The 13,553-nt window shown below is 37.0% G+C and overlaps 1 protein-coding gene across 2 annotated transcripts in view; it reads right to left on the reverse strand.

Moving 5' to 3' along the window:
- Positions 1–5,516: 5,516 nt before the first annotated feature.
- Positions 5,517–13,553, reverse strand: part of LOC126292313 (uncharacterized) — a 61,651-nt gene continuing 53,614 nt past the window's right edge. For both annotated transcript variants that reach the window (XR_007552095.1, XR_007552096.1), the window contains 3 exons: positions 12,993–13,198; positions 6,938–7,222; positions 5,517–5,999 (listed from right to left, as the gene is read on the reverse strand). The gene's annotated coding sequence lies outside the window, so the exon portion shown is untranslated. The remainder of the gene's footprint in view (positions 6,000–6,937; positions 7,223–12,992; positions 13,199–13,553) is intronic.

Raw genomic sequence — 13,553 nt, forward strand, 5'->3', positions numbered from 1 at the left:
AGCGTTAGTGTAGGCCAGAGGGCTCAATACCAAACTGGAGAGAGCACCAGACGAAGTGCAGCCATGACGCGTGATGTCGCAGTCGCCTTGTTAAACCAGGGCAAGGTGTCAAATTATTCTACTATATAGATAAAAATGCAATTACCATTTATGTACACTATATGCTGAGCTTATTTAGTTTATAGATCACCATTAGCTATTGTCTGGTACCTTCTAACCCTTCCCCGCAATATCAGTTTCGCAATTATTCTTAAGCTTGACCACAATGCCCTACTGCAGAAACTTGACCAATCAGGAATTAGAGGTATATCCAATGAGTGGTTCAGGACATACCTATGTGGTCGCAAATAGGTGGTTTAAGTCCAATATACTGACCATAACAAAATCAGTTACTACTATTCAGGATGTAAAGTACAACGTCCCTCAAGGATCAGCATTAGGACCAATTCTGTTTCTCCTATATGTCAATGATCTTACGTACAACATGTATTGCCGAACTACCCTCCAATTTGCAGATGATACAAGCTTCCTTATTAGTGGGAAAGCAGAATAAAAACTAAAAGACTCCACTATTCAAACAATGAGCAGAGTAGAACAGTGGTTCAGCTATAACAAGCTAATTATAAACAAAGAAAATACAGTAGCACTGTACTTCTACAATTTAAATGGAAGATGCCACCAAAACATGCAGATAGAACTAAGTAACAGAATTCTTGAAAGTGTTGACAGCACAAAATTTCTGGGACTCTGGCTCCAGAACAACACAAAATGGGAGGTACACATTGAATATTTGCAAACAAAACAAAGCAAAACCTGCTACATTATAAGGATTTTAAAAACATGTTGCAGCAAAGCCAACCTGTTCAATGTATAGTAGTACTATGTGCATTCTGTAATTAAATCTGGCATAATCTTCTGAGGCAATGAAACAACAAATATTAAACTTTTCAGGATGCAAAACAGGATATTAAATATTATTGAAGGGATAAACAATAGGAAATTACGCAGACCCATATTCAAAAAACTGTCAATTCTTCCTCTTCCTTTGTGTTTTTATCTACGAAACATTTGCTTTTATCAAACAATATATTGATAAACACCCAGATATCTTATTAAAAAAATGAAGATATACATGCATACAGTACAAGACAAAAATCTATTCTTCATATGAAACAGGTGAGAACATCATTGTGCCAAAAAAGACACTCTACATACTGGGATAAAAATTTACAGTAATCTGTCTAACCATATTAAATCATTAAGTATAGTCGATAGTTTTAAGGCTCAACTAAAGGCATATTTACTTTATCATTGCTTTTACAGTCTGACAAAGTACCTAGAAACCAAACAACAAAAACAAAAATGCATTATGAATATTATACTTTGTACGTTGCCTCTAATGTTTGTTGTATATATTATTCTTTGCTAAATTAGTTAAATATCTAGGCATCAGGAATGCAATACAAACCGTATTTTATCTTGGAAAGACCAAACCATGTCTAATGTCCTTGTATATATGTTCATGTAGGATTTGAAGGACTAAATAAAATAAAATACATAAATTCCGTACTGCCGCTAAAGCTGTTGACACATTATGCTTCTCAAAAATATTACCTCTGTGCAAAAGTTTTCACTTTTCGCACTTTATTTCCGATGAAACTAAATAGCGATACAAAATGGCCAAACATTGACATGAAAAATTTCTTATTATAGTTATTTTGTCAGATATATAGTGAACGTTCAAACAATGGCATGTGTGATGCAAAGTGCATTTCTCTCTACACACAACAAGAGAAACTCAATACACATCAGTAGCCAACAAAACTGATAACCATTGCTTTGTTGCTAATTTCGGTTGCTAACAGGGAAAAACATTTAATTTTAATATGAATCACTTAACAGAATGTTACGTTAACAATTTACGCAAGAACTTGGGAAAGGAAGGAAGTGGTCAAATTAGGAACATGTAAACATCACATTTTAACTTTTATTTATTTTTTGCTTCATTCAGAATATATTCACATCATAAATGGCAAATGTAATTAGCTTCTCCAACCTCTGTCTCATGGCAGAATAGCTGTTGCTTTTTATTGTGTGTGTCTTTAATCTCATCTGAAGGTACACAGTACCAATACGACATTAACTGTGACTCATACATATCTTAACGGTCAATGGCAGAGACTAGCATATGCATTTCATGTCCATTGGCATATTCACCAAAGAAACAACAGACAATTAATAAGCCAGTCAAAAAATGGTTTGAATTGAAGGTAAATCTCACTAGAGCAGAACGAAAGGATTTTCTGTATGCTGCACATTTAAACACTGCTACAGATGAATGAAGCAAACCAACTCTGTCAACCTTCATAGTAAATGCAGCTGGATTTGCCCAGGAGTCCTGTAGTAAGTGTGATCATTTGAGCCCATGTAGGGAACAGTAATAAGTTATTTGCACTCAGCACATCTTAATATTTGTATAATTTTTTTCACAACATAGCCTGATATGTAATAAACAACATTTTCCTGTATTCACTGAGTAGTGTTGGATCAAGAGCCTCTTCACTAACATCAGTGAATTTATCACTTTTCTTCTTATGACACATGAATTCATGAACACTAAAAGAGCTCACTTTCTCAGTGACACATACATTGCGCTTGTCACTTACGACAACATTGTTCTTGAGCAACATTGTTCTCAGATCAGACTGTAACTGTAATGTGGTGGGAGTATTGATCCAAGCAAACTTAGATCGGATCGAAGAAAAAGAGAGTTCTAGATGATCTTGGGAAAGTGCCTATATTAAAAAGTCTTTAGTGTTTCAGTATCCTGAAACAGAAATCCTGTGAGAGGCTTCTAACACCATGTATGCGCATCAAAAATCCCAGCACAACTGTTTTTGTGGACATACTAATGCACACACACCATCAATCCTTAATGTTTGAAGGAAGTTTTCTGCATGGCAAAGAAATTCAGTCCAATAATTTACATTTTCAGCTCTGCATGTTTGTTTAAAGCCCTTAGCATGAACATTCCTAGAGTTGCACACATCAAACAGTTTATCAATAATTCTGATGAATTCTGCAGTGGCAGAGGGAAACTGAAAATCTGAGTGCTTGGAACACTTTAGAAATTCCACGGCATCAGCAACTTTGGAGTTTATTGCCTAGGCTGCTATTTTCTTATTATGGAAATTCACACGTGAACTAGAGAGTGAATCAGCAACTGGAAAGTGGTCAAAAAATTCACTAAGGGTGCCCACAAGGATCTATCTGTAGGCCCTGTGATCTAGCAATAGAACCCCTACTAGACCTCATAGATATCTATAATTGTGCCAACAGAATCCCAACATATGCTGATGAACTGCTGGTTGTAATCTCAGCAAACTCCCAAGCACAACTTTATAAGAAAGCCAGTGGTATATAACAGCATATGAACAACTGGTGTGCACAAAATAATGTTAATGGTAACCTCAAACAAATCATTTTAGATCCTACTTAAAGTAAAATGCATCAGAAATCCATCGATGAAGCTTGCAAACAGAAACAAAACATAGAACAAAAGAAGGCAAAAATATAACCTGGAATTATGACTGACAAAGAAATCTCATTTAAGAGCCACTTACAAACTACAGCAGAGAAGGCCAAAAAACTGACAGATTACAAACATCCACTAAAACACATGAGAATCTACCACTGTGCAACCTTTGAATCCATTACATGCTTTACAACAAGCACATGGGCAGGTAAACTCTGCCTGGTAAGAAACAAAACTGCTATGGGGCACAGGAAGGGTGGTGTGCTCCTACAGTTATCAGGCACATTTAGAATTATAACTCTGGAAGCCTTTTGTGTTTTCTGAGCAAGTTTCCAATTGACATTACCATTATGTACCATGCTGCAACATGTTGGATTGAATATGGACTAGAACGAATCACTGAAAAAGACTTCAGATTGATAAATGCCATCTTAAAAGGTGGCAGATGGACGCATGGCAAAGAGATTGTGACGTCTGCAAAAATAGGCACCAAGAGCCTATAATTTCTTCCTGAACATAAGAAAAAGATTAAAATAAAACATGCTACCCCAATGGGGGAATGATACATTCCAAACCAGACATGGTCCTTAGTTAATGCACTTACACCAGATGAACATCCATCTGAGCTCAGCTACAATTACTTAGGCCTTTTGGCACTCTTTAATTACGATAATTTTGAGTTAGCAGCTGTAAGTAAAATCTGGCAAAAATAGTAAGCTATTCATTAAATATCTACACAAGTATGACAAGATATGAAGTATTCATGCTGCATTCATTTGCTGTGTTCCTTTGGAGAGTACAATGTTCTGAAAAACACCTGCATAATGAAAAGATACAAAGAACACAAAAAAAGAAATAAAATAGATACAGATACGTAGCTTTCAGGGACAACAGTTATAGTACAATATTATCATCTGAGATATAGTTTGCTGAACTCACATGAGGTGTTTAAAGAATGTTAATTCAGAGGTTCACTGTAAAACTGTTTACTCACTGTGTCATTTTAAAGCTATTGCAAATATTGTTATGTCATTGGATGCACATCATTTACCTGAAACTGCAGATTTATTAAGATTTGCTTCATTATGTAATTAAGATTTACTGTCAAATTTCTAAGCACTGCAAGAAGCCATCTATCAGTTTGTTTCGAAGTCCACCACTGCTGGTGCATTCTGCTAAGTGAGTGACCTTCAACTAAATTCCCGATTTTACCCAATTCCTGTTACACACTCCACCTCTGCACCTGAGACCAGGCCTTACTGGTCACTTCTGCTGGACCACCTACCAGGCCGTGTCAGCTCATGGCCCCGAAACTGTCTGCTAGTGTTTAGCTTCACAAAAATATTCACCTCATACCAATTCTAGGTGGCTGATTAACTTGCCTACATTCTTCAATCTGGTAAACAGTCAATAAAGGCATGTTTCGAGGGGCAATAAAAATTGTATATCACCAACAAAATAACCCAAAAATGTTGTCAGACAACAAAGTGACCACAGAAATTGCAGTCACACATATGACAACACACTGCCCACTGTTGGCCAATAGTGTTTGTGGCAACACGTTTCTAGTCCAGAAGAGTTTGAATGAGGCCACAGTATTGCCACAAAATGGACGAACATGAACTGGTGGAAGTGAGTGCATCTTTCCTGCGTGGCAGAACAGATCCAGAAAACCTAACTCTTGAATTAAAGTAGCTCTTTCAGAATTTCACTATAATGTCTAAAAACAATTTTGAATATCTTGTTCAAGTAACTGGCCCAAGACTTGCTAAAACCAGTAGAAATGTGAGAGATCTTATGCAGTTACAATGTAACTTGTGATCACACTTTGATTTTAGTAACCAGTGTTTCGTACAAAAGTCTGATGTACCTCTCTAAATTACACTATTTTTCCAATAATCATCTTGGTAAGAGAAGTATGGACAGTTTTGGTAGAAGTACTGAGGGATTTCATCACGGTAAGTTTGAAATAAGAACACAATTATTGTTTATGCTTTATTTTTGTTTAAGAGCACATTGCACACAGTTGATGAAAAAGACAGCAAAACTTGTATGTTGAAATGTTCATCACTGCCGCAGATAATCTTCCAGTATGACAGTAGCATTAATACAATCTCTGCAAATGCCTGTCCATCACTGTCATGAGAACTTGCACAATCCACTATTTCTAATGCAGTTTTACTGGAACCAAAAGGAGAACCACTTGCACTGCTTAGCATTGCTGGATTTACTTCATAGAAATAATTACTGATTTTAAATTCCACTTCAGCTCTAATGCAGTTATTGTACCATATCAATTTGTAAAGGTGGTGTTAACTGTTTCCACTCCATTCGAATTTCTTGCTTTTGTCTGTTTATATGACGATATTTCATGTTTCTTCTGTGGTTTCTTCTAGAACCCTTCACTTCTGTCTGGGTATATGACACCCTGCAACATGACCATAGTGTCAGTCTGTAACTGGGCCTGAAAACAGTGTATAAATCATTATCAAATGGCACTATCTGAAATACACCATTTTCTTTTGAATCATACACATCTAGTATACATCTTGCTTTTGTATTTGTTCTTTTTTAAAATTTGGTAATCTGCTAAAGAGTAGAAAACAATTGCCCATGAATTTCAATTTTCCTAACTGTGTTGGTACCATGGATGGAAAGCACTTAGCTATTGTGTGCCCATCTAATACTGGTAGTAAGAATTTTAACTACAAACAGTTCTTCAGCAAAGTGTTGTTGGTCAATTGCCTGTTTACATACACATACACTGGATGCCAAGGATGGAGTTTTTAGACACACTGTACTTGGCAAAGAACTATTGGGTCATTCTCTAAATTTACTGGAACCTGTGCCTCTTCCTGGCAGGGGAATGCCAGTCCCTATTGTATTTGTAGCAGACAATGCATTTCCATTAACAGAAAATATTATGAGGATGTTTTCAACAGTAAGTGCCCATGCATTAAAATGTGTGTGTAATTATAGAATTTTGAGAGCAAGAACGTTTGTTGGAAATACTTTTGGCTTAATGGTGACAATTTTTTGTATCTTCTAAAAAAAAAAAAAGAGTTAGGAGTGGACATCATGCCAAAAGTTGTTTGTTTGTGGATATATGCACAATTTTTTGCAACATATTGAACAAAGACAGATGCTGTATTCACCACCAGGGATTTTCGATAGTGAAGGTACGGATACAAGGTGAATATTACAAGGATCTTGGCAAAACAACAAAGTCTGTGTAGAATGTCTTCAAAAAGTACTGAGGAATGGAAGTACGAGGGCTAAAGCAGTAGGAGAACAGTTCATAAATTATGTAATAAATGATCAGGATCAGACAGCATGGCAAGACATATACTAGAAAAATGTATAATTGTATTTATGTTGACAAGAAATAAAGTTTTTGCTTACCTCTGAACTCGTGTTTACATTATCAGTTCCTGCTTCAGGCACATGTTGGGACAGAACGAAACCAATGGCATCAAATGCAAACGATGTGGATGAAGAGTTGCCTGCACTTCCACTCTTCTTCCACAACTGTTTTGCCTTGCACTTTGGCAAAGGTTTTGATGCCTTTGCAATTTTTTGTAAGCTTCGTCAACCACGATTCTGTATTCATCAGCAACAAATCATCGGCTATCCTTTTTCGCAGTGTGATCTTCAAAGACACTACTTTCCCTGTCTCATAGCTCTGATCTTAGAGGAATCAAACAACAAACTCATATACTGTATACAAACAAACTCACAGCAAGAAACTACAAAACAAAACAACACAATACATGAAGGTGCAAACTTTCAAACAAAAGCGACATGATAGCGTTTGCACTCGAACATGTGACCGCAGTGCTGTCAGTGAGAGATGTATGAAACAGGTGAGAATGAGAGGGAAGTATTTACAGACAAGAACAGAGAGAGTGAGAAAGAAACAGAGAGAGAGAGAGAGAGAGAGAGAGAGAGAGAGAGAGAGAGAGAGAGAGACTGACCTTCATTTGTTGATTGATTTTGCTCTGCAATGCGAAATATTCTCTACCTTTCATGGACGACATATCAGAGGTCATTGCGAAATGCACCGAAACTGAAAAGTTTCTCAAAGAAGTTCAAACATGACATGTTTTTTTAACTTTTTGGCAAATATTCTATTTTAAAATAAGGTTGCTTTTTCAGAAGTGTTCCTTGAAATCAGAAAATGTCTTTTAACATCTGCAAATTGAAGCATTTCACCTATAATGCCTAGTTGTCTAATCACATTGCTGCCAGAGCTCGCACATACTTTCCAACTGGCTAAACCACAATGACCTGTGCCCCGTCTACGCTCCAACCTAGCACACCAAACAGTATGTGTACCAGTAAAATCCGCCATGTTTGTAACACCACAGCTCAGAACCTACCTTTTATTTTTATTTATTTATTTATTTTTCTGATGTATTTAGCTTTCTGTTTTGTTTAATATTCCATCATTGAACTTCTGTAATTAGTGTATGATTAATTTTATACTGTAATGAAGTGTAATTCTGTAATATGCACAATATGAACAAATGATATGTTTTCTCTTTCGCATATAATTTCTTTGGTTGTCTTTAAAATTGAATAATTTTATTTAAATAATTTTTTGTAAAACTACCAATATGTGCAAATAATATTTTTTGTTTAAAGTGATTGTTTGCTGTTATGTAAACTCCTGACCTTCACTTAGGGTTCTTAGTTATATTGTATGTAAAAGGTGGTGTGGTTCCCCTCCAGAATGGATCTTAGTGCCGCATGCAAATTGTAGTTGGCATAGGTAGAAGAGGTGGATTAAGAGTCAGTCGGGAATGAGATAATGAACCACAAACAGCTCACGATAAGGTTGTGAACTGTACTGGTACCAAGAGGGGCTTTTTGTTCCATTTTCCAATGTGCCAAAGCCTCGAGTGGATGCAGTAACAAGTTGGAATTATGATGGAATTGATACCTATCATTGCCCCCATGAAATGACAGAGTCCAACAATTCTACCTGCAAATCCACCTACCAACATGCACTCATCACCACATTGTGCAATCACTGTAATTAAACAGAAGAACTATAGTAACGTACAGTGAAGGATCAGTTCATTGGATGTTATAGTGTACTCAAATATATGGTATATTATAACTGAACTCCTGTACCTACCATGATTTATCCTCAGTCACATATCCACTTAGGGCCCCTCCCACACTAAAGATCTTACCGAGTGTCCTTTATTGAAAGCATATTAAAATTAATATGGCAATAGAGTGTGCTAAAATTAATATTGTTTGTTGAAAAGATCTTACGAATATCTCAATTTTGTGTTTCACTGCAGGAAAAGTTCAGAACTGCAACTGTTGAGAGTTAAATGTTCATGTGCTTGTTTCACTAATGTAATGAAAGTGCGTTTATTTTGCTCTACTACACTAGTCAAGCGCCCCCCCCCCCCCCCCCTCCCGCCCCAATTGAACGTAGTCCAAATGCACAATGTTACTCAATTACGGAAATTTTCAATTACTCTTGCTATTCCTGTCAAGTTCTGTTCAGTATTGGGTTTCTCTTGTATATTGAAAGTGCTTATTAATAGTGTAACAGGACACACATTTTGTCTATTGTGCTAAGCTAAATAATGATTAATAGAAAGACCACAATCTATGATAACAGCAACTTCTTTTATTCATAGGACAGTGAGAAATAGTTTGCTAGTGAAATATTCTTTTTGTTCATGTCAGATAGAAAAGTACTTGGTAGAAAGAGAGACTGAACCTATGTCCAATTTAGGATTCTACAGCGAATATTAATAGTAATGTTATGAGACCATACAGTTTGAATAAGCCCTGAAGGTAATAGTGTATATGGTTATCTGTTATATTAACACAAATAGTTTGTTCTGCTCTGTCAGCTCCAACCTTAATGTGAACTTATGCAGGTGCCAGAGTTCATTTCACTCTCGTGTGACAAAAGTATAGGCTGTGTTTGCACATTGAAGTTACTTATTTTCAGTTCTTGAACAAGAATGATACTCATTCTTATGCCTAATTAGGCTGGCGACCATTTTTATCATCATTCGGACGCTGTGGATAGGTATATTATTGTTTGTTACTGTTTAAATATTTACAAAATTCTGATTTTCACTTCTGATAATCCACATCCATTAGGTACATCATGTTCAACACAACTAAATTCCTTCCAGAGGGTAACACTGCTCTACTTCTTTATACTATAATTGCTTTGACTAATAATTACGTGATACAACTTGCCTTCAGCTTTGAGGTTATGGTATAACAGTAACAGATGGTAGTGTTATATGTTGAGTGACACGAGCAAACTGTTTCACAACATACATAAAGGGCATCAACAAAATTATGACTAACTACTTGCATGGCTAGTAGGTAAAGAGGAAATAAATTGGGTTTTTCCACTAAATCTCAATTGTGCCACAAATTTCTTGTCTCCCCAATTTGATTAAGGAGCTTCTCATTTGCTATCTGATACCTCTCTAATCTTCAGCATTCTTCTGTAGCACCATATTTCAAAAGCTTATATTCTGTTCTTGTCTGAATTGATTATCATCCAAACTTCACTTCCATACAAGGCTACACTCCACATAAGACCCTTCAAAAAAGGCTTCCTTACACTTAAATTGATATTAAATGTTAACAAATCCATTTTTTCCATAAATTCTTTTCCTGCTGTTGCCAGTCGTAATTTTGTATCCTCTCCACTTCATCCATCACCAGTTATTTTGCTGCTCAAACAGCAAAACTCATGTCTTACTCTGAGTGTATTATTTACTGATCTAATTCCCTCAAAGTCCCCTGATTTAACTTAACTAGATCCTGTGAACAATTCAGTGACCGGGTTGTTCTAATCAGAATTGACAGCAGACCAACACCGACAACGACAGTTCAGGTATACATGCCGACGTCGCAAGCTGAAGATGAACACATAGAGAAAGTGTATGAGGATATTGAAAGGGTAATGCAGCATGTAAAGGGAGATGAAAATCTAATAGTTATGGGTGACTGGAATGCAGTTGTAGGGGAAGGAGTAGAAGAAAAGGTTACAGGAGAATATGGGCTTGGAACAAGGAATGAAATAGGAGAAAGACTAATTGAGTTCTGTAACAAGTTTCGGTTAGTAATAGCAAATACCCCGTTCAAGAACAACAAGAGGAGGAGGTATACTTGGAAAAGGCCGGGAGATACGGGAAGATTTCAATTAAATTACATCATGGTCAGACAGAGATTCCGAAATCAGATACTGGATTGTAAGGCGTAACCAGGAGCAGATATAGACTCAGATCACAATATAGTAGTGATGAAGAGTAGGCTGAAGTTCAAGACATTAGTCAGGAAGAATCAATACGCTAAGAAGTGGGATACGGAAGTTCTAAGTTCTATGGAATGACGAGATATATTTGAAGTTCTCTAACGCTATAGATACAGCAATAAGGAATAGTGCAGTAGGCAACACAGTTCAAGAGTGGACGTCTCTAAAAAGGGCCATCACAGAAGTTGGGAAGGAAAACATAGGTACAAAGAAGGTAGCTGCGAAGAAACCATGGGTAACAGAAGAAATACTTCAGTTGATTGATGAAAGGAGGAAGTACAAACATGTTCCGGGAAAATCAGGAATACAGAAATACAAGTCGCTGAGGAATGAAATAAACAGGAAGTGTAGGGAAGCTAAGACGAAATGGCTGCAGGAAAAACGTGAAGACATCAAAAAAGATATGATTGTCGGAAGGACAGACTCAGCATACAGGAAAGTCAAAACAACCTTTGGTGACATTAAAAGTAACGGTGGTAACATTAAGAGTGCAACGGGAATTCCACTGTTAAATGCAGAGGAGAGAGCAGATAGGTGGAAAGAATACATTGAAAGCCTCTATGAGGGTGAAGATTTGTCTGATGTGATAGAAGAAGAAACAGGAGTCGATTTAGAAGAGATAGGGGATCCAGTATTAGAATCGGAATTTAAAAGAGCTTTGGAGGACTTACGGTCAAATAAGGCAGAAGGGATAGATAACATTCCATCAGAATTTCTAAAATCATTAGGGGAAGTGGCAACAAAACGACTATTCACGTTGATGTGTAGAATATATGAGTCTGGCGACATACCATCTGACTTTCAGAAAAGCATCATCCACACAATTCCGAAGACGGCAAGAGCTGACAAGTGCGAGAATTATCGCACAATCAGCTTAACAGCTCATGCATCGAAGCTGCTTACAAGAATAATATACAGTAGAATCGAAAGGAAAATTGAGAATGCGCTAGGTGATGATCAGTTTGGCTTTAGGAAAAGTAAAGGCACGAGAGCGGCAATTCTCTCGTTACGGCTAATAATGGAAGCAAGGCTAAAGAAAAATCAAGACATGTTCATAGGATTTATCGACCTGGAAAAAGTGTTTGACAATATAAAATGGTGCAAGCTGTTCAAGATTCTGAAAAAAGTAGGGGTAAGCTATAGGGAGAGACGGGTCATATACAATATGTACAACAACCAAGAGGGAATAATAAGAGTGGACGATCAAGAACGAAGTGCTCGTAGTAAGAAGGGTGTAATACAAGGCTGTAGCCTTTCGCCCCTACTCTTCAATCTGTACATCGAGGAAGCAATGATGGAAATAAAAGAACGGTTCAGGAGTGGAATTAAAATACAAGGTGAAAGGATATCAATGATACGATTCACTGATGACATTGCTATCCTGAGTGAAAGTGAAGAAGAATTAAATGATCTGCTGAATGGAATGAACAGTCTAATGAGTACACAGTATGGTTTGAGAGTAAATCAGAGAAAGATGAAGGTAATGAGAAGTAGTAGAAATGAGAACAGCGAGAAACTTAACATCAGGATTGATGGTCACGAAGTCAATGAAGTTAAGGAATTCTGCTACCTAGACAGTAAAATAACCAATGATGGACGGAGCAAGGAGGACATCAAAAGCAGACTCGCTATGGCAAAAAAGGCATTTCTGGCCAAGAGAAGTCTACTAATATCAAATACCGGCCTTAATTTGAGGAAGAAATTTCTGAGGATGTATGTTTGGAGTACAGCATTGTATGGTAGTGAAACATGGACTGTGGGAAAACCGGAACAGAAGAGAATCGAAGCATTTGAGATGTGGTGCTATAGACGAATGTTGAAAATTAGATGGACTGATAAGGTAAGGAATGAGGAAGTTCTACACAGAATTGGAGAGGAAAGGAATGTGTGGAAAACACTTATAAGGAGGAGGGACAGGATGATAGGACATCTGCTAAGACATGAGGGAATGACTTCCATGGTACTAGAGGGAGCTGTAGAGTGCAAAAACTGTAGAGGAAGACAGAGATTGGAATACGTCAAGCAAATAATTGAGGACGTAGGTTGCATGTGCTACTCTGAGATGAAGAGGTTAGCACAGGAAAGGAATTCGTGGCAGGCCGCATCAAACCAGTCAGTAGACTGATTAAAAAAAAAAAATCCTATTACCTTTGTTTCACTTTTGTTGATGTTTATCTTATATTATCTTTTCAAGACAGCGTCCATTCCACTCTCTTGCTCTTCCAAGTCCTTTGTCATCTCTGGCAGAATTCCAGTCATCGGCAAACCTCAAAGATTTAATTTCTTCTCTCTGAACTTTAATTCCTTCTTCAAATTCTTTCTTGGCCTCTTTCATTGCTTGCTCAATGGACAGACTAAACAACATAGAGGCAGGTTAGTAGTAGTAGTAGTAGTAGTAGTAGTAGTAGTAGTAGTAATAATAATTAATAATAGGAGCATTTGAAAATGATTTATAGTTGTGCTGCATTTTGAATACCACTCAAGCTACAGGCATGTCCTCTCATTGGATAATGAACTGATTCTAGTACACCATGCAGACACTAGCTGGTGGTGGTGAACCATGCGTTTAGTGAAAGGACAGCACTTGTTTTTTGATAAGCTGATAGAGCTATAGACAAAAGGGAAGGCGACTGTCATGGACAATGCTGGACTGCATGGTTTTTGTGGAAGGAAGGAGTAAAAAACAACAGATATACATAAATGTTTAGT

Source organism: Schistocerca gregaria, chromosome 9 (assembly GCF_023897955.1).
Source record: "Schistocerca gregaria isolate iqSchGreg1 chromosome 9, iqSchGreg1.2, whole genome shotgun sequence".
In the NCBI taxonomy this organism is placed as follows: Eukaryota; Metazoa; Arthropoda; class Insecta; order Orthoptera; family Acrididae; genus Schistocerca; species Schistocerca gregaria.